This window comes from Onychomys torridus, chromosome 2, assembly GCF_903995425.1.
Source record: "Onychomys torridus chromosome 2, mOncTor1.1, whole genome shotgun sequence".
NCBI classification, from domain to species: domain Eukaryota; kingdom Metazoa; phylum Chordata; class Mammalia; order Rodentia; family Cricetidae; genus Onychomys; species Onychomys torridus.
In genome coordinates, this window is record NC_050444.1 from 115,406,714 (window position 1) to 115,431,174 (window position 24,461).

Genomic DNA, 24,461 nt, shown 5'->3' on the forward strand with positions numbered 1-24,461 from the left:
TAGCATTGGACACCCACTAAGGAAAACCTTGTCCTTCTCGTTAAGAGAATGGAATCTACCTCTGAGTGGAGACGTGTCATTGCCTCCTCCATTAAGACCAATCACCTAGCCAAGCGACCACCCTTCAGGAAAGCAGAGTCACCTAACGCTATGCTAGAGAAATGGGAGAGATGTTTATTCCTTTAATGAGACAACATACTTTTCCTTCCCTGAAACTCTACCCCTAGTATATACAGTCCCCCAGAGCTGCTGTGACATTCTGTTTCATCTGTTCACCTTTCTGAGATCTTTCTCTTTTTCTTTTGGATGCGGGCCAGAGCTTAAGTGTGTTTTCCCTGGTGCTTTGGACTTTAAAAAGAAAATTATTCACTTTTATTTCATTTATATTGGTGTTTTGCCTGCATGTATGTCTGTGTGAGGGTGTCAAATCTTAGAGTTAGAGACAGTTGTTAGCTGCCATGCGTGTGCTGGGAATTGAACCCGGGTCCTCAGGAAGAACAGTCAGTGTAACCACTGAGCCATCCTCTCTGACTTTTAAACTCTGTCTCTGAAGCTCTTCCCCCCCCCCCCCCCCCCGCCCCACCATGTACCGCTTACATATGGTGAGTTTCCGTCTTCCACCCCCACCCCCACCTCCCACCCCCCACCCCCATCTCAAGCCTCAGGATTCCATTTTGCCTGCCCTGAGGTTTTATTTTTAAACACTAATAAAATTGTCTCTGAGCTTTCTTCTGAGTTCACCCTTAAATTCCTTTATTGATTTTCCCCCCTTTGGTGTTTTTGAGACAGGGTTTCTTTGTGTAGCCTGGAACTCACTCTGTAGCCCAGGCTGGCCTCGAACTCACAGAGATCCACCTGCCTCTGCCTCCTAAACGCTGGGATTAAAGGTGTGTGCCACCACTGCCCGGCTAAATTCTTTTATTGAGATGAAGATCCCTCAGCAGCCGGCTGTTTTAGTCAGTTTGTTCCATGTTGTAGGAAACTACACATAGCGAAAGGGTTGTAGATGGAGGTTTGTGCCCGGGTTCATTTTAAATCCACCCTGGGTGTGATGGTCTCAGGAATGGAGCTCTGGAGGGCGCAGTGACATTGGGTCTCCTACAAGAATTTCTAGAGCCCTGCCTTGCCCCTACCACCAAGTCAACACACTACGATGACATCTCAGAGCCAGGAAGCGTCCAACCAAACCTTTGATCTAGGGCTCCTGGCCTCTCCAGCCATGAGGAGCAAACTGGTTTTGACGCTACCCAGTGTACGGCAGTTTGTAACAGCAGTCCAAGTGGACCCAGCCAGAAGTTAAGTGATTTCCAAACGTCAGCACCTGGAGGAACAAAGGCTGGAAGCCAGAGGCTCTAGTCACCGAGTCTAAGGCTTCTACCCAAAGGCCAGGTAGATGGGAAGGGTTTCTGGTGGTGGGAAAGGAAAATTCTGAAAGTTGGTCTCTGGCAAGGAAAAGCAAGGCAGAGAGACCCTGAGGTGGAGATGAGGGCATCTAAGCCACATGATACCCACTTTCTCTTCTCAGGAGAGCCAAAGGCAGGGTGTGAAGGGGCTGGTAGGATCCAGGAACTTGGGGAAAGCAGCTGAGGCTTGTATCAGGCCGTGAGGAGAAGGGGGTGAGAGGTCATTGGGACAAACATGGTGTGTGTGTGTGTGGGGGGGGCAATCAAGTAGCAGATGAGGCCAGAGACCATGGATTCCACATAGACCTTGTCCTGAGTTAGGGAAATGGGATGGTGAAGTTTAACCTAAAAGGAGTTGGGGGGCGGGCCAGGGACGACTGTAGGGTACAAAAGAGGATACACACAGCAACAGATGGAATTTGGAAAGGGGGTATTTTAGTATCTTGCCATTCATGTAACAAGCACATAGTAAGGACAAGCATGCAGCTGTGGCGTGTGACAGCTGAGGTCTGTTGACCGGCCACCCTATCCCTCATTAAAAAGGGGCCCCAAGGCTTTCTAACACTCATGGGTTTCCTTGGTTTAATAGTGGAGGCCCATAACTCTCCGCCAACTTCCTGTGCCTATAGCACTAGAGTAGGGTGAGCCTAAATAAAATGCTCTACAGGTGAGCGTCAAAAGCTTGGGATGAAACACCTGAAATGCAAATCTCTCTTTCTCTCTCTTAATATTGAGTACTTGTTGACACCTCTTGGATATGTTGGGCTAAATAAGATATATTTACAATTCATTCTACCTGTTGTCATTTTGTCTATTAATTGCTTCACATGAGACCCAAACTATATGGCTATTGGTAAAAACCGGTCTTTAAGGCAACAGTGGTATTAAATTCAGGCTAAAAGTACAAGGTCAGTGTGACCACTTAAGCAAGGAGCTTATGTGAAGAGAACTCTGCTCTTCTGAGAGAGTGGCATAGAGCTGGGAGGGTTTGGTAGGAAATGGGAATGAAGGGCCAAAAAGACATGGCCTGAATAAAGAGGTCTTCTTTGGGCTATGTGAAGATGATATGACATGCCACTGAATGGGGCAAGAAAGGCCCCAAATATCTGAAGTAAATTCAAATGTCTAGAAGGTCCCAGTAACCATGAGGACTGGCCTTGGGTCCACTTCTGCTGTGGGATAGTCTGTATGTCAAATGTGTTGCTCTGATTGGGTGAAATAAAGTGCTGATTGGCCAGTTGCCAGGCAGGAAGGATAGGGTAGGCGGGACAAGGAGGAGAGTTATGGGAAATGGAAGGCTGGGGGAGACACTGCCAGCTGCTGCCATGACAAGCAACATGTAAAGACACCGGTAAGCCACAAGCCACGTGGCAAAGTATAGATTAATAGAAATGGGCTAAATATAAGAGTAAGAGCTAGACAATGGTAGGCCTAAGCTAATGGCCAAGCAGTTTAAATAATATAAATGTCTGTGTGTATATTTTATAAATGGGCTACCGGACTACTGGGGCTTAGTGGGACCTGGAGAAAGGCTCTCCAACTACACACTTCTGATCCCCAATCCCCTTTGGTGTCCTGGCTCTGTACCAGGCTATTCACAACCAAAGTCCTCCACCCCCCACCCCCCACCCCCCACCCCCATGCGCTCTGCTTCCTCCACTGACCTGAGTGCTGTCCTATCCGATAGTCTCCATCAGTCTCTCCCAGAACACCAATGCCAAACACATCCTGCCTTCCAAAGAGTTTGCCACCAGCCTCCAGACCTGAGTTTGGGTCTCAGAACCCACAGGGTGGAAGGAGAAAGCCTGTTCCCTCAAACTGTCTGTCAACCTCTGCACGTGTGCCCTGGTATACTTCTCTATAAACACACCTCATGTACACACACAATTAAAAAATGTCTCCAACCTCCGACTGCTTAGCGCTAGGGCTGACCCCCACCCCCATCCCCTGCAGATGTCTGGTAGCAATTAGGAAGGCAGCAACACCAGCCAGCCAGTGTGGCCTGCAGTAGAGATCCTAACGCAGCCTTGCCTGCTGGTTGTTGTTGTTGTTGTGTTTGTTTGTTTGTTTGTTTGAGTTCAAGGCACATCAAAACTTCTCTGGGCTTTAGCTTCATCTCTTTTTGGCCTCACAGTACTGACTTCATCTATAGTCTTGGCAGGTAGAATTAATGAGGTCATGGGAGCAGGGGTGCTTTGCTAACGGAGGGTCACAGAAAAGAAAGGGGCTGGCCTAGAGAAACGGCCCAGTGCTTAAGAGTCTGTTCTGAAAGAGGGGCTGCATGTGGTTGCCACTCATTCGGTTCACAAGCACCCGGAACTCCAGTTCCAGGCAATCATGGCCATGGGGGTGCGGGTGGGTGGGTGGGTGGGGTACTTGCACTCACATGCACATACCCACACCTCCATGCACAAACACTAAATGCCTTAAAAATAAGTTTAAAAAGGAAGGAAGGGTACAGTTGGAATCTAGCTGTGGAAATGAGGGGGTGTGGGTGGAGGAAGTTGGGGGTGCAGGACAAGGTACTGTAGAGGCAGCACATGTGTTCTCTGTTCTGCTAAGGGGCTGACCTCCCCCACTAGCAGAAAAGCACCCCACCCCGACTCCCAAGGGACAGTAAAGGCAGGGCACAGCCTTTCTATCAGAGAACACATACCTGGCTTTGGGACTTTTCCTTCCGTTGAATTAAAACCTGAATTCTGCTGTTAATGAACTGCTTGAGATTTTAAGACTATCCAGCACCAAAACCAAGATTTTACAGAGTGAAAAGTGATAATTCATCCCAGACTGGCTCTCCCTCCAAGCCCTCCCCCAACGTGGTGAAGAGTGGAGAATGCGGAATCCCAAGACCGGAGGCTGTAGGCAGGGCTTGTGCTCGTCCATTATGCGGTGGGCTGGGATGGCGGAGCCCCCAGAACTGCACTGAGAGCATTCAGATTTTATTTAAAAACGTCACTGTGGCCCTTTGAAGGAAAGAACTGCTTATCCCCATTTTACAGAGGAGGAAAACCAAGGCTTTGGAGGGGCACAGTTCAAAGACTACTCTTCTCAGCCACAAGTGTTTCCTATGGAAGACTCTCTTTATACACACCTGGACATAATGAGTGACCTGCCATTTGCTCATGGTAAAGCATCAAAGGATACATGGACCGGGACAGTAAAGCCCTGTCTTGATTTATAAAATGTCCATTTATAAATCAACAACTACTTTTTTTAAAATCCATCCAGCCATTCATCACAAATGATGTAAAGGCATATATTTTATACAGGGATCCTATATGGACAGTCCTAAGTCTAGAACAGCGCACTCCCAACTTTCCCAGACCCCACCCACCAGCTCTTTATAGTTTGGAATTTCTCCATTATTTGAAATACTTCTTGTGAACTGATATGATCAAAAGGGTTCACCCTCGGGCCCCACCGTTTGCATCCTTCCTGGTGTGGCCCACCCTTTCACTTCCTGTCCACCAAGGCCACAAGGCGTCCATCTACCTCGGATGCTTACTGTTTTATTGACAATGAAACTTTCTCCAAAGAGTGGCAGCATTCTGTGCCCAATCTGATAAAGGGATCACAATGCCCATCCTTTGGAATTTCCTTTCTCCTCCCCTGTAATGAACTGTTTGGTACTGTCTGGGCTCAGGGCATTGATTCTAGGGTTATATTGTGGTGAGAATTTCAGGCAAACTTAGTGGCTGTGGAACCACAGCTTAAATTACCTTAAGTCTCACTGCTCACCTTCGGGAGATTAATTCAAGGCTGGCATTTCTACACTAGATTTTTCTTTCCTCAGAAGACAGGAGTGTAGACTTATGTCAAATCTGGTTTTTTAAATGTTGACTGAACTCCTCTTTAGAATACTGCAAAGATCAAAATACATTGCATGAGATTCTAAGGGAATTAATAAAAATAGTTTTAAAAATACTGTACAGGCAAGCCAAACAGACGGCACCATGTGAGGCAGTGTCCGCAGTAAGACAGGCCACAGTTCTAGCCTGACCTCCAACCTCTCTGCCATAAACACAGCCCATGCCTCCCCTGGACCTGGGCAGCCTCAGCCTCTGCCGGTATCATCTCGACTCCACTAGGGTATCCTTCAGAGATCTGCCTCAGTAGCACATTTATTTAACTCCTAATCCCAACCCCAGTTAACCCTCCTTTTCCCAGGGTCTCTTAGAAACTCCTTCTCTGCCCCAGTTTGCACTTCTCACACTCTGACTGATGCTGTCTCTCTTTCTGTTAGATCACACACTGGAAGAACGAAAAACAAATCTTGCTGCCAGTTATGACTCTGGGTGAGTCTGGGACACTGTGGCCATCTTCAGGCTTCTGTGTACCCCATAGCTTTGCATAACTTGTAGACTCTCTTCTCGGGAGAATCCCCTCAACTGGAATTCTCCTCCTTTCTTAGCTGTGACCCCTATCCAGCCCTGTGGACAGCTTTACCCGTCAGCACCAGCTTTACCCCACACACCAGGCCTCTCCCTCTGCCTGTGCCCACTGCCCTTGTGCAGTCTGTCGGTCCCCATGAGAAGCCGGGTAACCCCGTCTCCAGTCACTCATCTCTTCTGATAGACCTCGAACTCCTTGCCTAGTGGAGTGCCTAGTCCCGTGCCCGTGATCAGGAGACATTTACTGGCTGTTAGGAAGCAAGGAGGCGGCAGGCAGGAAGGAAAAGACACCGAGAGAAAGAAGAAAGAAAGAAAAAATGAAGCCACAGGCCACCGAGAAATGTGAGATCTGGGGTTCAGCAGTTAAGAGGAGACCCAAGTTTGGTTCCCTGTATGTACCGCATGGTGACTCACAACAGCCTGTTACTCCACTTCAAGGGCATCCTACATCTCTTCTATCCCCCTTGGGCACTAGGCACACACATGGTACACTTATATATATTCAGGCAAAATAATCATAATATGTATATATAATTTCCTCACCCAAGCTCGGCAGGAAGCTCTTGGCTTCTGGGCCCAGGAACCAGCATTCACCCCCATGAAGTCTTTGCTCCTGGTCTCCAGCTCTAGGGGAAGAGATCTTTCACCTCACTCAGGCCCTGCTTGGGGAAGCCAGCTGCAGTTACGACTTGGTGGGCAAGAGCCTCCCAGCGGCTGATGAGAAGCAAGCCACAGAGGCTCAGAGCAGACCATGTTCATGAAGAACTGGGCACATTCCTGAAGCCCAGGCAGCTGTCTGTCCAGAGAGTAGGCTTCCCTGAGTCAGGACAAGTTGGGGACTCTCTCAGAGACCCCAAGAAATGAGGCTCCATGGGTCTAGAACAACTCGGAAAGCCACACTCTTGCCTTCCTTCTCTTTAACAAGCTGGTAGAGGGCCAGGCTACTCTTCTCCTGGACCCACTCTCCGACCTTGGCAGGAGACAGCCATCCTGGTCCCAGGGAACCACAGAGAAACTGGCCTTGTCTGTGTTCTCCCAAGCCCACATGTCTCTCAAATCATTGATCTCCATGGATTTTCACCCTGCTATCAATGTGAAGGGAGACTGGTCTCCTCACCCCAGTCACCAGGGAAGAGCAGCAGGGCACTATACCAGAGAATTCAGAGAAAGGTGCCAGCCTGCCTCACCCAGACTTCATCTGGGCAGCTAGGAGGAGGAGGGACAGGAGGAAGAAGAAGAGGAAAAGGAGGAGGAAGAGAAGGAGAAAAATGAGGAGGAAGAGGAAGGGGAAGAGGAAGAGGAGGAAGAGCAGGAAGAAGAGGAGGAGGAAGAGGAGGAGAAAAAATGATGAAGAAGGGGAAGAGGAAGAAGAAGAGGAAGAGGAGGAAGAGCAGGAAGAAGAGGAGGAGAAAAATGAGAAGGAAGAAGGGGAAGAGGAAGAAGAACAGGAAGAGGAGGAGGAAGAGCAGGAAGAAGAGGAGGAGGAAGAGAAGGAGGAAGATGATGGCCTGTCACTTCAGCTTCTTTCTTCCTTTCCTCTTCCTTACTGACCACCAGAAGGACCACCTATAGGATAACTCTAAGAGCACCACTGTAACAGAGACAGGGTGGCTTATATGATTGACGCTTCCTTCCCACAGTTATGATGCTGGAAGGCTGCAACCAGGGCGCCAGCCTGGACTAGCTCTGTGGAGGCCTGCTTCCAGTGCCCAGGCTGTCAACTGCTTGCTGTATGCTCACAAAGGATAAGAAATAAGAAAGCTCTCCGAGGCTCCTTTGATAAGGAGCAGTCTCCTGCACCAGGGCTCTACCCTCATGCTCTATCTGCCTTCCAGAAGCCTAGATCTTAATGCCATCACACTGGGGGGGGGGTGGATCTCAAAATGAATTAGGGAGACAAAGACACCCATATGGCTGCATGAGACCATATTGAGAGTCGTGGGTAGGCCAGGTGTCCACAGGAGGTTCAGCTCAGCAAATCCTCAATGAAAACAGTGAGGTATGATTTCAAACCAACCTTACAAGAAAATGGAGTTCAAAACCATTTTATAATCAGAATTAAAAAAAAAAAATAGGGGTTGGGGATTTAGCTCAGTGGTAGAGCGCTTGCCTAGCAAGTGCAAGGCCCTGGGTTCAATCCTCAGCTCTAGCAAAAAAAAAAAAAAGCCCCAAATGAAGAGGCCACATCTCTTAAATAGGCAAAATACTTTTTAAAAACCTAGAAGAAAATTGGGCGGCAGTAGCGCACGGGTTTAATCCAGCACCCAGGAGGCAAATGCAGGCAGATCTCTGTGAGTTCTAAGCCAGTATGGTCTACAGAGCAAGGTTCAGGACAGCTAGGGCTGTTACACAGAGAAATCCTGTCTTGAAAAACAAAACAAACAAACAAACCTAGAAGATCTCAGCATGATGGCGCACTCCTTTAATCCCAGTATTTGGTAGGCAAAGGCAAGCCCATCCCTGTGAGTTTGAGGTCAGCCTGGTCTACATAGTGAGTTCCAGCCAGCTGGGGCTACATGAGACCCTACCTCAAATAAATAAATAAACACATAACCTAGTAGAACAAGGACCTCACTAATAATCCTGATGATTTGGAAAAGCTGAGGGAATAATAGCCAATCTTAATAGCTACATATGGGCCAAGCATCTTGTGTACCCTGCAAAAATCTGTTACCCATTTTACAGGCAGGACCCTGACTAACAGGGGGAGTACTCTGGCCTTCCACCCTTCTAGATCGAAGCTATGGTGGGCTAGCAGGCTGCATCTGAACAATAGTTCTCTGAAAGGCACAGTAATCCAAAGGAATGGTCCCAATGTGGGGAATGTCAGGCCTCAGCTCTGGCCGTGGGCGGAGCTCCTGGGCAGGAGCCTTAGGCACCACTGGGCATCATCATCCATGAGCCTAGCTAACACAGGACTCCATTCAGTGACTGGAAACGCTGAGAGGCGGGGGTAAAGATACGGAAGAAGGTTAGGCCAGAGATGATGGCTAGCCTTGGGCCAGGGTAAAAGGGACACAAGTCTGTTTCTGTGGAAAAATGTGTTCCTTGAATGTCCCCCTATCCAAAATATCACTATACTCTGCAGTATGACACATTGTCACCCCGGCAGGTAGGACAAGGAGCTGGAACCAGAGGTGTGGTGCTCTCCTCTAGGTCAACCACTCAGTCCCCATGCAACCCATGCCTATACCTGCCCTCGCTGGTCCTCAGCATCCTCATGGGATGAAGAGGTAGTCTAGGCAACCAGGGAGGTTGTTGGAGTGCTGTGAACCCAGAATGTGGATAGCAGCACCGCTGGACAAGAGAGGCATGACTGCGGGAGGAAGAGGCAGAGTTCTAAAAGAGGGAGAAAAACGAGCCCTGGGTGATAGAGCCCTGACCAGGTGTCTGCCTCAGGGAAGGGAAGGTGCAGGTGTGTTCCAGCAATGAGCAAGAGCTCCGTCAAGAGTGGGGAAGGTCACCAGCCAGTCACATGCATCCACTGGGAAGATGTTTTAGTGAGAAGGTTCCAGGTGAGGCTGACACTGGGACAGGGTGAGGAGACAGTAACATATGGGAATACTGACCAGGTTCTTCCCAGAGGCCACAGCAGCTGCCATGAGGTATGAGGTTTGCCGCCACAGGCTAGGTTTGAGGGGTTCCCAGAAGCCCTTGTAACAGAGCCTGAGTGACTAGGGAGGAGGTAAATTGCCAGTCTAAAGAGAGAGTGGAGTTGCACACAGATGAAAGGCCTGGGAGCACTGGAGAGAAAACGTGGACATGAGGAAGGAAGCATTTGTATTCCCGTCTCTCGGATGGTCAGAGGCAGGGGACAAAGGAGGAATTAGAACCCAGTCCTGCCCAACTCCAGGGCATCGGTAATTTCTGACCTGTCCTTATTCCCACAGTCTACGTGCTTCGGTTAAGGGTGAGGGAGGAAAGGGACAGCATCTGAAGACAGAGAAAAGACTAAAAAGATAGATAGTGGGCAAAGAGAATGGATTGTAAGCGCTTTCCTACTGAGACAAGATGGCAGCTGAGTTTTCCAAGTGGATTTTACTCTCGTTGCCGAAAGAGTTTTTTTTGTTTTTGTTTTTGTTTTTGTTTTTGTTTTTGTTTTTAAAGTACAGGTTCCCAAAGTTAGCCTGCTCTGGGCTGAACTCCTGGGTCCCTCCACTTAATACCCAATGATGTTAAAACAAATATTGAATCTCTTGGGACCTCATTTGGCTCACCAACATCATGTGAACAGTCACAGTTCTACCTTGTTAGTTAGCTGGTAAAGACAAATGACTTTTATTTAAGGTCTTGGTACGGTGTGTCTGAAACACACTAACATTCCATAGAAGGGAGCGGAAAGTGGGCACAGTGCTGATGCCTGTAGCCCAGCACTCAGGAGGCTGAAACTGGATAATCCAGTGTTTGAGGCTTGCCTGGGTTCCATAGTGAGACCCGGTCTCTAAATCAGTAAATAAAAACTAGCAAAAATCCAACCATTCCTCCAAGGCTGCTGGAGTGATTTTCCCCTCTCCTGGCCCCTCACAGTCAACATCTGCCCAGTGCCCTGCCCCTTCATGCTGCCTCCTTCATGCTATCCATTCCGGGACCACTTCCAAGATGCTTCTCCCTTTACATGTCTTCCTGGGACTGGAGAGTACCTTTGATCAAGCAGGTTGTTAGTTCCTCTGCCCAAAATCTTTAAGGCTCAGACAGACAGCCATCCAGTGGTTGACTGTTTCAATGGCCTGGTTTGCCTGAGATCAGCAGAGCCATCTCAGGAGGGCCTGGTGGGTTTGTGGGCTGCCAGGAATGACCTAACAAGTTTCCCATGTGCGCCTGCATTTTGTAAGTTAACTTCGGGATGTGCATCAAAGCCTTCTACCCAAACCACAAACCGAGCCTTTGAGAAGTTGCCAACTATTAAGTGGAATTTACTACCATGGAGGAATGCCTCCCACTAACCAGAGAGAGATAGAGGAGTCTGCGAAAGGTCAGGGTGGGAAACTGCAATGAAGTGGACTGACTTCCTGTCAGGACTCCTAACTGCTCCTTTACCCCTGTGGTGAAGCCTAGGGACCGTTTCTCGGGATGTTTTAAAATGCATAAAAGAAAATACATAACTCCACTATGATATAAGTAAAATATAATTATGACAATTTGTAAAACCAAGTGTACAATGCAGCAATATGTGTTGTACTTTATTAACACATTAAATTACACATTTTAGAAGCTGGTGTAGTAACTACTGGCATCTCAACAAGCGGCATAAGTAATATTTCAAGGTATCTATAGCAACTAGAATGCAATATGAAGCAATCTATTATTTTGATTGTGACACGGTTACTCTACACAAACTGTGGTTTGTTGCCAACACTGACAGCTGAAATCAAAACATCAAGCAAAGATGTTACAGGGAAGGAGAGGCCAGGGCTGGGTGCACAGGGCTGGACTGAGCCCATGGTGGGTCCCTCATCACAGCATCACCTGGCTCAAACTGGGCTTAGATGTCAACACTGCTGTGCCTCGCTCCTCACTTCCTCTCTCCCTGCTTACCGGTGTCTCTGACTTCTGAGTGAGAAGAGCCCTACCTCAGTGTACTCAGCACTGACGGAGGAGGCCAAAGATGTGTAACCCTGGGCATTCTGCCCCGCTCACAGGCACTGGTATCTGGTAAAGCTATTTGCCCTCTCTTCCCCTCCACACCCCCACAGGCAGGTCATGACTTTCAATATTTATTTACTGGAAGATCACATGACTGTAATATGAAAATAATGTGTTAAAAGTTCAAACATTAGCAAGGTAAAGGCACCTGCCGTCAAGCTTGACAACCTAAGTTTAGGATGCAGGAGCAACATGGTAGGAGGAGAGAGCATGCCATGGTACTGGAGAACACACACACACACACACACACACACACACACACACACACTCACTAAATGAATCAATTAAAATGGGAACAATAAAATTAATGAAAACTAAATAAAAAATGATTAATTAAAACTAAATAAAGTCAATTAAAAGTCAAACAATAATGACAACATTTCATTAACAATGATAAAATGCCCTTCCTCCACATATACTCAGCATTCTAACTGTTAATTGTAGACCTGATCAAACTCTCTAGTCAGCTGCCACCCAGTTTTCTCCCAAGATGGGTGGGTGCTACATCCTCCAGGGTGGAAGGGACTTGAGGCAAGGGACAGACAATGATGGAGCATTTGAACACTCGAGAGCCCCTGCCAGTGTCCTGTGAGGAACAGTGGATGCTTTCACTCAGAACTGTTGCTGACGTACAGCCGTGAGAAGGAAGCGGCACCCGGGGCTACTCTTCATCTTCAGGGAACAAATTCTCCCCATGCCGCATCTCTCTGGCCCCATGTCACTTGATGTCAGAGTCCCAGCGCAGAAATACATACCAGAGGAAATTCAGCAGACCTAAACACACACACACACACACACACACACACACACACACACACACACACACACTCGTGCACACATGCAGTCACACACATACATATATATGCACACTCATAATACACTCTCACACACTCCCATATATAATTGGTAGCCAACAAGTTTTATCTATTCTAGGAAAGAACTTGAGGACAGAGCTGCAATTTTTGTGCTTTCCCACAATGCCTATGCCCCCAGAAAGCTCTTTGTAGGCTAGGAGCAGGCAAGACATTGAGGTGGGTGCTCCTGGGGGAAATCTAGTGGGTACTTCTTCGTTGAAGCGGGAATATGTCTCTTCAGGATCAATGAGTAAAGCTGTCTAAGTATCAAATGGCCCACCTACTTGAAATCCTGGGACCACAGTTCCTTTTTGGGAAATGTGACAGGTCTATTTTTAGACGAGGACCCCTCTTCCCTTTCATCTCTAGAGACCAGAAGTCATTTCCAGCAAGGCCTAGCAAAAGCCTTTTAGTCCAACCTTCATCTGGGAGATTAGCGTTCTGAGACACAGAGAAGTTAGGCTAGCTGTAAATCACACGGCAAATCTAGGCTCCCACTCCAGACTCCTTGGCCCTCAAGCCTCCTCCCAGGTGCTCTACCCCCAAGAAGAGCACAGAGTGGTTCTCTGCCTGAGCTCAGGGGTAGACAGCTCTGTCCAATCCCATGGTTAATTCCAAGACCCCTGAGCGAAGCAGCGAACGTTCTGTTCTTTCTTTCCTCATCTGTACACTGGAGATTTTGAGTAAGCAACCCAAGCATGGTGGTGAGGACTGAGCGTGCCCAGCTGGACACACATTTGCACTATTCCTATATCTTGCTGCTCCTGTTTCACACCCAGAATTGAGTGGGTCTGCAACAGCTGTGCCAGCACGGTCTCCCAGATGTAGGAGAGGAAGGGCTATCATCAAATCCATTCACCACAAAGAGAGTCCGGGCTCCCTTGAGACAATAGAACAGGCACCAGGTCAGTTTTCCCAGGTCTTATTCTCCATCTCCATGCAGTGCTGGGAATGAACCACTAGGCTAGCCAGCCCTGAGATCTGAGTTTTATAAGTCAGCATATTTTTGGATCCAGAAGCCCTAACTATCTATCCCATACCTCTTTAGGTATGCAGCAGTAAAGTTACCTCTTCCTCTTGGCTACAGAGCAGAACCATGTGCCCTGGCACACATTCTTAGAGATTGGAACCAGCACAGTGCCGAGTACATAAGAGAGGCAGGATGCAGTTTTGTCGGCTGAATTAAATAAGTGAAGATGCGCACAGCAACGGGAAAGCCTGAAGCAGGTGTCTTGCTTCAAAATGCATGGGTGGCAGGCCAGACTCCAGCGGCAGCAAGCAAGCACCCAATCACCATCTTAGCCGGCTCTGTGGGGAAGAAGCCTTTGACAAGCCAATAGCTGAGCCTCAGCCTGGCCCATCAGATCCAATCCAGGACTCAGAAGACATCTGAAATACGTGTGCTCCTCCTCCAATGGAAACAGTTGCAATAACAAATGATGTGGGCCAGGCCAGGCAAATAGGACAGAGAGATGGCTCATCTGTCTTCTTAATTGTCAACTCTGCCCCTAATAAGATTTTTCTCTCTGTTCCACCTTAGGCTGATGCTGAACTAAGACAAACCAAGATATCCATCTTGTAGTCATGAACAGTAGCCTTCACAAAATGCCAGGGATGAAATGAGGCTGCTTCGTGGCTTGGAGAAGCTGAGTACCAATACCAGGAGGAGCCTGAGCCCTTATAGTCAGTAGCTTGAAATCTTTGCTCTTAACTATCTGTGAGAGCTCAGCAGTTACTGCGCATCTGTTTTCTGGAAAATTACAGCCCAGAGTTTAGAAACGGGGTGAACCATGTGACAACAATATGCAAGATACTGTAAAGTTATATGCATGGGAGAAGAGCATCCATAATTTTCACCATATTTTCAAAGATAAATGCAAGTTACCCCTCCCCATTAAAAAGCTAAGAAATACTGAATGATTTCCATCCAAAAATAATCTGTTGAGTAGTTCCTATGTGTCCTTGCTCTGTACCAGGCACCTGAGACTCAAATATGACAGGAGAGTCCTGCTTATGGGGTACTCAGCTCCACTGACGCTCAGCACTACAGGAACATGTCCCAAGGCCATTGGAAACAAAGACAAGGCAGCATTTAAGTCTATGGAGAAGTTTAAGCTTGGTGCTGAAGTCGACGGCAGTACATGCATTTCCTGGGTGAGTAAGTAGAGAGTATTTTAGACAGGACACCAGGGGCAAAGGCAACGTGGGGTCCAGGAACTGCCTCAATTGTAATCTGGAGTGGAACACAGCAGTTGCAGAAGACTGGCAGTGATAGAAGGCAGAAATGAGGCTTGAGAGGTTGGCAGGGGCAGGTCAGGTAATGTCGTGAGGGCACCCCCCCACACACACACAACCCTCCCCCTCACCATGGGTCTAATTGCACAGGACTAGATGAGCCGCCACTTCCAGCATATTTTTCCTTGAGTGCTGAGCAAAGGCTTTTTGCCAGCTGTGAGTCGAATGTGGCAGCAGGAAACAGCGCGGGAAAGAACTGTTACTCCCGACCCCACGGGTTTTTTAAACAAAGGTGTAGGTAGAAAGCTCCTGTCAGACTGTTGTATTTCCCTGTAAACTTGACCTAGCCAGGGCCTTCTAATAGTCCAACATCATGGCTGAGAAAGGAAGACACTGAATAGCCCAGTCAGTGGAGTGCAGGACTAAGGGGCATGTCCATGGGGTCCTTAGTCCTCACCCAGCAAACAAAGGCTTCTAGTTCCTGTGCAGAACTCTGCTGCTGAGTAGGGCCCTTTCACAGGCTGCTTCTGTCTGAAAGTCTTTCTGCCCCTAACCAGTCAGCCTTCAGTCTTCAGACTGACACTCAACCCATCACAAGTTCTCAGGGCACCCAAGTTTAGACTCAAAGAACCCAGCTATGCAGAATTCTACGCCCAATCGATGTGATTGATTCACTGCCATCGTGGTCACTGGACTGCAAGCTCCTTGAGACTACTGTACAGTTCTGTTTACTTTTGTATCTGAAAACCTTGCCTGGTGCCTGGTTCTGAACTTTTGTGCTTTTGATCTGGACCTTGCATCCCACAACTCATGGCCCCTGGGACACATTATGGTGCCCGGAGGTAGAAGGCTGTACTTGAAAGGCAATGTCAGAGTGGACTCGACTTCTGCTTCAGTGGGTAGGTAGCCACACGCTTTTCTGTGCCCAGTCGTGAGAGGCTAAGGCACCCTATTTGGTTTACTCAGGTAGGTCCTTTGGGATTGCACTTTAAACTAGAGATGCCTTCTCTCCTGGCTGCAGGGGATCCTGCCACGGCCCTCTTTGGTGTTTAGGACTTTGCACAAGCCTCAGAGGTCATCCTTGAAATACAACAGCCTCTCTCTCCTGGAAAATGCCCATCCTCATCCTACAAGTCTGCTTCCCAGAGTAGTTGGGAAGTCGTAGACTGTGGATTTCTGCAGCCCAGGCTAGTGCATGAGGCGAGAGTAGGTTCTGACCAGGTGTAGAACACGTGGACTTTCCAGCTGCAGCAACAAAGTACTAGTACTAGATTTGACCTTAAAGGAAATGGGAAGGGTGTGTGTGTGTGTGTGTGTGTGTGTGTGTGTGTGTGTGTGTGTGTGTGTGTGTGTGTGTTAACCAGGGGACACGCGGACTTGACAAAGTATCCTCAGCCTGCACCTAGCACATGGATCCAGGGCCGCCCTCCTCCCTCTGCCCAAGGTCGCATCCCATCGTAGCTCTAGAAACTTCAGCCAGGAGCAGAGAGGTTCGGATTGGGAACCAGGCGTGATGTTTTGCAAAAGAAAAGAGACTCGGGAATTTGCAGGTAGTCCTGGAAGGCAGCGGGGAGGCTCCCCCATGTCCCGCAAGCTGCATCCAGGTCCGCAGCGTCCCTCTGAGGACAGCTGCGAGGGTCTGCACCATCTGAGTCTCAAGGACGACGCGGTCCCCCTTTTACCGTCGCCTCAGTCCCCAGAGCTGAAAAGCGAGAGCGGCTCCCCTCCAACACAGTCACCGACCCTTGGGACGCCCGCCTCAGGCTGCCGCAGCCTTTGCGGGGACTCGGCGCTAGCAGGGGTCGCGGAGGGCGACGGGCTCAGCCTGGGTCGCGCAGGGCGGATGCCTGGGGCCAGAGGGCGCCAGGCCGCTTACCTTGGCGAGCCGCTGGGTTCTGGTTGGAAGCGATCACCGCGCCGGAGCAGCGCGGGCGCCCACCCGGCTTCGGGGTGCACGCAGCTGCGGCTGCACGGTCTTCTGTGGCACGATCCTCCCTCCTCTGCACCGTCCGCGTCCTGGCACGCACCGCGCGCCGCCGCACCCTGCCGTCCGGGGCGCGCACACCCTCCGGTCGCCCTCTGGCCGGCGGGCTGGGCCTGGAGCCGGGACGCACTCGCTGCGGGCACACCCACCGCGCCAGCTGCGGGACTGGGAGCGCGGGAGCCCGATCCCCGCTGCCGCCACCCGAGTCCCCGCCTTCCTGACGCGGCGCGGGCTTTAGTGTGTGGGAAGGGGCAGAATTGCGACACCGAGGGGAGGGTCTTAGCCTTGGACAGAGTTAAGGAGAAAAACTTTTTGAAAAGAAACCAGAAAAAGTCCTAGCCTGTATAAGGCGCTTTTCAGGTTTCCCCAGGACTCCGTGAGATTCTCTAAATTTGTCTAGACTCTGGAGTCTAGACGTTTCTGTCCCCGCAGTGATGGAGAATCAGTACCAGACAGGGTAATAACAGTTCAACTCAGGACTCGAACTAAGGCCTGACAACTGAGATTCTGTGAGCAGTGAGGTCCTAGCACGGGTGTGAGGTTGTGAGGGTCATCCATGACGGGGACTTAGATGTTCCTTAAGCCGTTTCTTTTCAACTTCCTTCAAATCAATGCCGCAGCCCTCTAAAAATCTCTCTCTCTTCATACACCTATCTCTGCAGCAGCTTTGTATCATTTCAAAGTCCCTAACCTTAAATGGACAGATATCTAAGGACCACTTGGGGCAACAATCTGGAAAGAGAAGTGGGGTGGCTTCTCCTACCCATTACAGAGCAGACCAACAGACAGAGGGGAGATGGCCTCCCGCAGACCTCCAGAGCCCAGCTGTGACCCACATGGCCCACCTTCCTAGTACCCATGCCCAGCAAACAGCCAAAGGAGTTTTATTTTTGACACTGTGACCCAGATGGGATAGATAATTTGAATCAAGGGACGTTTAATTTCCGTTTTGACAGAAACGTTATTAGGATGACTTCATTTCCACGAAGCTTTTGGGATAGGAGAAATATATGGGAGTGGAAACGTGACCTCAGTGCTGGAACCCAAAAAGAAGTTGGGGCGGGGCTGTAGCCCAAGAGAGAAGAGCCTCAGACTCGTCACCATCATCAAAGGCAAGGTTAGTTTTTAATTATCCTGTGAAAGATGCTAATATGAATGGAGCTTCTCATTTTCCCAGAGAAGCCCGAAACCTAAGTACTTCAAGTAAGGTCTCTCAGTTTTTTGACCACTCGTTTTAAAACTGCTAAGCCTGGGCTGAAGAGATGGGCTAGCACATGCTGCTCTTGCACAAGACCCAGGTTGTTTCCCAGCATTGGTTGATAGCTCACAACTGGCAACTCTAGCTTCAGGGTACCCTACCTCTCTTCCGGCCTCCTGGTGCATCAGGCATGTGTGTACATGGAACACACACACATACGATATAAGTAAGATATTCATACATATAAAATAAAAATACTAAATTTATTTTAAAATGCTAAGCCTCATCTCTATAATCAGGACTTGAAGCTCCTGAGCTTGTGCCTCACAAGATTTTGTTTGACATCTCTCCATCTTTGTGAGACAGACCCAGTGCAGATCACTTTTTCCTTTTGGGTGGACGGTGGGGCAGGAACTGAGACAGGGTTTCTCTGTGTGGCCCTGACTGTCCTGGAACTCACTCTGTAGACCAGGCTGGCCTCAGACTCACAGAGATTCACCTGCCTCTCCTTGTGAGGGAACACAGGTCTGCCTCAGATGTGTTCCATGACTAGCTCAAGGTCATAGAAGCTACTACTTGGCTGAGCTGGAACAGAACCCCAGGCATTCTAAGTCTCTGTCTTGGAACCCTTCTGCGCTCTGAGATACCTCGAAGAATTTGTTCCTTGATTTCTGGGCATTGTGAGCCTAATTAGGCATGGGGCTGGCACTGGGGTGTGGAGGCACAGCACCTTTCCTGAGAAGATGGAGGGCACTGCCAGACTGCTATCCTCGAAAGCAGCTCAGCCTGATGACTCAGAGATGGAACTGTGTCTCTCGGGTAGAGCTGAGTCAGAGCGGTCACGGTCTGAACTGGAGCAGCCAGGGTGTCTGAGACCCAGACCAAGGCATCAAGAAAGGGGGAAAATACACTAAACAAACACACTCACCATGGACCTCCCAACCCCCCTCCCTGTGCCACGCAGGAGCCACAGGCACAGAAAAGAAGCCTGAGCTAGAACATTAGCTATTTCCTGTCATGGTAAGAAAGCAACTGAGTCAGACTAGCAAATGGACCCTTGCAGGGTCGTGGGAGGAAGAGACCCCTCCCGGGCAGCAGATCGTCTAGAATTTCAGGTTTGGACACCTCCACGGCAAGCTAACTGGGTCTCTCAGACAGTGAGCGTTCCTGCTGACAGCTGATTTAGGATGACTGGGCACAGCTCTGCTGCAGCCTGGGCCTTGCTGCAATCAGGACCCAGTCCAGGCAGAAGGGGTGGGGTGGCTCCCTTCCTGACTCCCTCCGTGCTGGAAAGTGGAGTGCAGGAAGATTAGTGTGTATTCTTGTCTGCCCTGTGCCAGATACTGTGATGGGCATATCATTTTCATTACCTACCTCACTGGAATCCTACCGTATCTACAAAACGGCTGTCATTCTCTTGGTGAAGGCAACGAGGCAAAAGCAGAAGGTCAGGTTCAAACTTGGGTCTTGGTGACCAGAATACTGACTTTTCCAAACATTCAGGTCTTACTCCAAGAGAGGACTGCACAGCTGCAAGCCGCATGGTTTAGCGGACGGCATCCACATACGGTAACACTACAGTCACAGGGTGCTGGCAGCAATAACGAAAGAGCTCTTAGAGGGGGCGATTCTGCACATATAGACTGCCCATTCTCATTCTTCTCTCTGATTCTGTAAACCCCGCACACAGACTCAAACACTGAAATAATGAATAATGAATCATTGATCTTAGAGGAAATGCAAGGACAGGCTCCTGTGAGCCTCTGGTCACATTTTCATCAACCCATCAATATATGCAATAATTCCCCCTTATCTACGAGAGATGCATTCCAAGACCCTCTTGTGGATGCCTTGGATAGCACAGAATCCTACAGACATTATGTTTTTTCCCCCTGTTTCTACATGTCTCCAGTCAAGTTTAATTTATATACCAGGCACCAAATGAACATTAATAATAAAATAGAATAGCCATAACGACAGAATGAATATTGTGTAAATTCAGTTTCTCCCTCTCTCAAAATATCTTTGTGTACTATACACACCCTATACAGAATGTTGTGAGATAAAGTGGGGTGAGTGATATACGTGTTGTGAAGTTTGTCCTCTCACATAAACACTGCGATACCAGGAGAGCCGATCTGATGACCACAATGACTACTAAGGTCTGGGTAAGGGCGACAGTGTGGATATGCTAGGCACTGGGACTATTCTCATGCAGAGCAGGACGGCTCAGTCAGCATACTGAGTTCTCAGGCAATTCAGAACGGTACTCAATTTAAAACTGATAAGTTGTTTATTTCTGGCACTTCCTAGTTAATATTTTTGGGCTGTGGCTGATAAAGGCTAGTTGAAACTTCAGAAAGCAAAGCCAAGGAGGAATGCTGTATACTTGTCTTACATGACTTTCTGTCCAAGGACCCCTTCTTCAATGCTTGTTGTTGACTCATTAACGTTGCATTAGAGGCTGGAAAGCACTAGAACTCACACCCAAGCATGGCTTATCTACTGCATGCTTTCTTCATACATGTATCACCACGGCCTTCCTTGGCTTAGCAGCACTAGAGTCTGGGGACTATTTTAAAAAGCAGCAGCAACAACAACTAAACCCCCCAAGGGTTTGAAATCTTGGGTTCTAGATAAGCCAGGAGCAGAGTATGAGAGGCAGAGCAAGATCAGAGTGCTACTTTTAACAGACAGCTGTATGACTCAGCCAGGAGCAAGGATGCCGGAGAGTTCAAAACCCCACCCCACTTCCACATCCACAAGCGACTGTGAAAGCCTCTGGCTCAGGAATGAAACCCACATAAGTAAAATTCAACAAGTAGGCATGCTTGAGAAGTCTGCAGATAAAGAATACACACTGAGGGGTTGGGGATTTAGCTCAGTGGTAGAGGACTTACTTAGCAAGCGCAAGGCTCTGGGTTCGATCCTCAGCTGCCCTCCCCCCCAAAAAAGAATACACACTGTAAGTTTCATGTGTGCACACATGCTGTCCAACTTACAAGCAACCATCAAACAAAGTGCAATCCACATAGTTCTCTCAGGACACTGCCCCTGCTCTCTGCCTAGTTGTTGTTGTTGTCCCAACACACCACCGATGAAGTAGGAGTCCAGCGTGATCGTTGACTGACATTTTTGTTTATCTTAGGAGATATTGTGAAGCTAAAACAGCAACGATGCATGCCGGGAACTGGGCTCAATCTTTGGTGGCATAGATGATTTCTCTGTGAGTCAGAAAACCATCTTCATATACTGAAAGCACATCCCGAATGTGCTGTTTGTAATGTAACAGCTCCAACCGTGATGCATTTCCAAGTTTCAGCTGCGTTATTATTAAACTTCCTCTTTACATCGTTGGGTCTGGAATGCTGTTGAAGTTTCATTTCCTTAGGATAAATATGCAGGAGCAAGAGCCATGTCACATGACCCAGCCCTGCTTAACTTTAGAAGAAACTTTCAAACTACTTCCCAGAGCAGCTGTACCGTCTCCTGCCATCACTCCCAAAGAACAAGTGATCGATCACTTTTCTCTCACCCTTGCAGGCCCTTGGATTTGTATTTCCCTGGTGGCTAATGACCTTGAGCCTCTCTAGTCATGTGTTCCCTTGCCACCAGCATTATCTTTTTGCTTGTCTTGAAACATTGTCTTACGTATCCCAGCCTGGCCTCAGACTAGCTTTGTAGCTGAGTATAACCTCAAAATTTCTAGTTTTGCCTTGACCTCTTGAGTGCTGGGATTGACAGGCATGTACTACCAAGCCCAGTTTATGAATGCTGGGGACATTGGGCATGCTACTGACTGAACCACATCCCCAGACTTATATTTGCCTTTAATATATCTTATTTAATTTTAAGTTTGTGTAATTTCATTTTTAATAATAGTTAGGTGTAACTTTGACTCATAAATTTCCTGAAAACTTAATAATCTGTTATTGAGCCAGAAGAGGCTGAATTCAGCACAGCATCACCCAGCTGTGTTGGTAATTCAAGCTCCTCTCCTTAGGACAAGTTCTAAGCAATGGCTGAGCAAAGGGGGTGAGGGGATGGGTGTTGGCCATCCTCTCCCAGAGCCTCCCCTCAGGGGCAGGTGGAGACTGCAGGTTCAGACATTCTTTCTCTTCCTGCTTCTTTTCTGTCACCTCTAACAATCAGCACGTGTTTCCTAGAAAGCCGCTAGCTCTTGTAACTTAAATCAACCCATATTTTGAAATCTATGTTCTATCACATGGCATTACCTCTCTTCCACCTTGCTCCTCCTATCTCCTCTCCATGTCTAGCAGGCAACTCTGCCTTTCTTCTTCCCAGAGTCCTCTCTGCTCTGGAAGTCCCACCTAACCTCTTCCTGCCTGACTATTGGCCATTCAGCTCTTTATTAAGCCAATCAGGAAGCACCTTGGCAAAGACACGTCTTCACAGTGTAAACAAATATTCCCCAACGTATATGTATTCATGGGTTTGAGGCCAGCCTGGGATACATGAAACTTTGAAGAAGGAGGAGGGAGAAAGGAAGGAAGGAAGGAAGGAAGGAAGGAAGGAAGGAAGGAAAGAAAAAAGGAAGGAAGGAAAGAGAATGAGTGAGCTGGAAGAGGCCTTAGAGAAATGAGTATAGTATGAATATGTATACCACAGGGCATAGTCATGAATGGATTGATTCAGCTGTACTATTCATAATTTCCCTAAACTGAGAGTTATTTAAGCTATTCATTGTAAGATGGACAAATCAACTGGGGCTTAGTTGATTAAAATGACTGCACAGCACTGAGCGGTGGTGGTGCACACCTTTAATCCCAGCACTCGGGACGCAGAGCTAGGCGGATCTCTGTGAGTTCGAGGCCAGCCTGGACTACCAAGTGAGTTCCAGGAAAGGCGCAAAACTACACAACCTGTCTCGAAAAACAAAACAAAACAAAACAAAGACTGCACAGTAGTGGAAATGAACTAATACTAAAAACAACAGAGATAATTCTCACAAAAATAAACAGTAAGCAGCAATTACAGAGAGTATAGACTAGTGAATCCCCTTATTTAACATTCAGACACGTGGAACTCCTCAACAGTTGTGAAGTGAGAGTACTAGTTAGCTCTGGGATGCAGAGGGCACAAGGGCTTGGGGTGGCAGTATCCTATTTCTGTAACGAGACTGTTAGAGAGAAGATGTCAGTTTGTGAAAACACATTGACTTATGACTTATTGTTTGTGCATTTCTCCTCTGTGTGTTATAGATCAATACATAAAATTGTACTTAAAATTAATCAAATACATTTCAATATTAAAAACTACTCTCTGCTGCCCAGAAAACTAGAAATTCTGGCCACCTTCTCATTTATAGTGGTCTACATGTGGTCTACTGGAAAATGTTTGGATGGGTTTTGGCAATAATTGCAAAGAAGTTGTGTTTATTTTATTACACAAAGATGTTTTGCTGGGTAGGATCCAGTGCTGGTTAATAGGTAAAAGTTGGTGAAAACACAGAGTTTTAACTGACAGGTACACACTGAGCCAGGAATCTGACACTAAGTTGAGAGGTAGAGTGACGCATCAGATGACAAAATCAGTCATCAAAGTCACCTTGCTCACAGCTGCACACAGTTGACAGTGAACTGTTCAACCACCCCTACACTTACGATTCCTTCAGCTTCTGGTTCCCTCCAACTTCCAATCACTACAGCAGTCTCTGCATAGGACAGTCCTGCATAGCTCTTTAACTCTTAATAGCCACCCCCTAAGCTGAGTCCAGATGCCAGTGGTAAGAAATCTCCTTTGGGTCATGTGATGGTCTCTGAGAGGGTTCCCAGTGATTCCCCGCCTGCTAGTATTCACATCCTTGTGCAATTAATTCCCCCACTGCAGGCTGGACCTAGTAATTCCTGTCCAACAGCAAGACTACACATGAGGTTGGGTTACAAAAGCTTGTCTTCTGCTCGGGGCTCCGTCTCTTCTCTTATCACTCTCTGTGTCTCCACATCCTTGCCTGGATGGGGGGTGGGGGGTGGGGGGACAGGAAACTAGCTGCCTAGCTGGGAATAGCCCTATCTTTGGCTAACAGCCAGTGAGGATTTGATGTCTGTCAATAGTCAAGTGAGTGTGCTCAGGGTAAGTCCTCTTCAAAGTCAAGTGTTCAGATGACAGCAACCCAGAGTCAGGCACCTATCTACACTGTACCCAGATTACTGGCCCAAAGAAACTGTGAGCTAATGTAAACTTATCAATTAAACAGCTAGAGTTAGAGTAATTTGTTACATGGCAAGAGCACATTTCACCTTTGCCCCAACCAAGCCTCAGCTGAGTCTTTCCATGGATTACCCAAGGCTTCCTTCCCACAGGCACAGTGTTTGTATTTGTCTCACACCGTGTAGGGATCGGCTGCTTACACGGCCATCTTTCCCATAAAAGGGTCCAGGAACTATGTCTTCAACTTTTCATTCCAGTTCCTAGAACTAAAGTTGTACTCAGTATGTGTTTGATTAACACACGAAAGAATAAGGAGTCATTTTAATCTTGGGGGGAAAAATGATCTCTTTGATTCTTAATCTTCTAATTAAAAAATGACAACAAATAGAAGTTATGGAAACATGTACAAGGTAAATGAGTGTAACATGGAAAATGAGATGTGAGAAATAAGAGAAGAGGATGGTCCAGATTTGGGGTAAGTAGGTACCCCTAAGGTAAATAGTGCCAGAGAAAAAATCCACTCATAGTGGAAGGTGGTGAGTTTAACTTTAGACATGTCTATGCTGAATATCTTTGAGCATG

At 48.0% G+C, this 24,461-nt stretch overlaps 1 protein-coding gene across 1 annotated transcript in view; it reads right to left on the bottom strand.

Moving 5' to 3' along the window:
• Positions 1-16,699, bottom strand: part of Kank4 (KN motif and ankyrin repeat domains 4) — a 68,554-nt gene extending 51,855 nt beyond the window's left edge. Inside the window, exon 1 of the mRNA XM_036179570.1 lies at positions 16,403-16,699. The gene's annotated coding sequence lies outside the window, so the exon portion shown is untranslated. The remainder of the gene's footprint in view (positions 1-16,402) is intronic.
• Between the last annotated feature and the right edge of the window lie 7,762 nt (positions 16,700-24,461).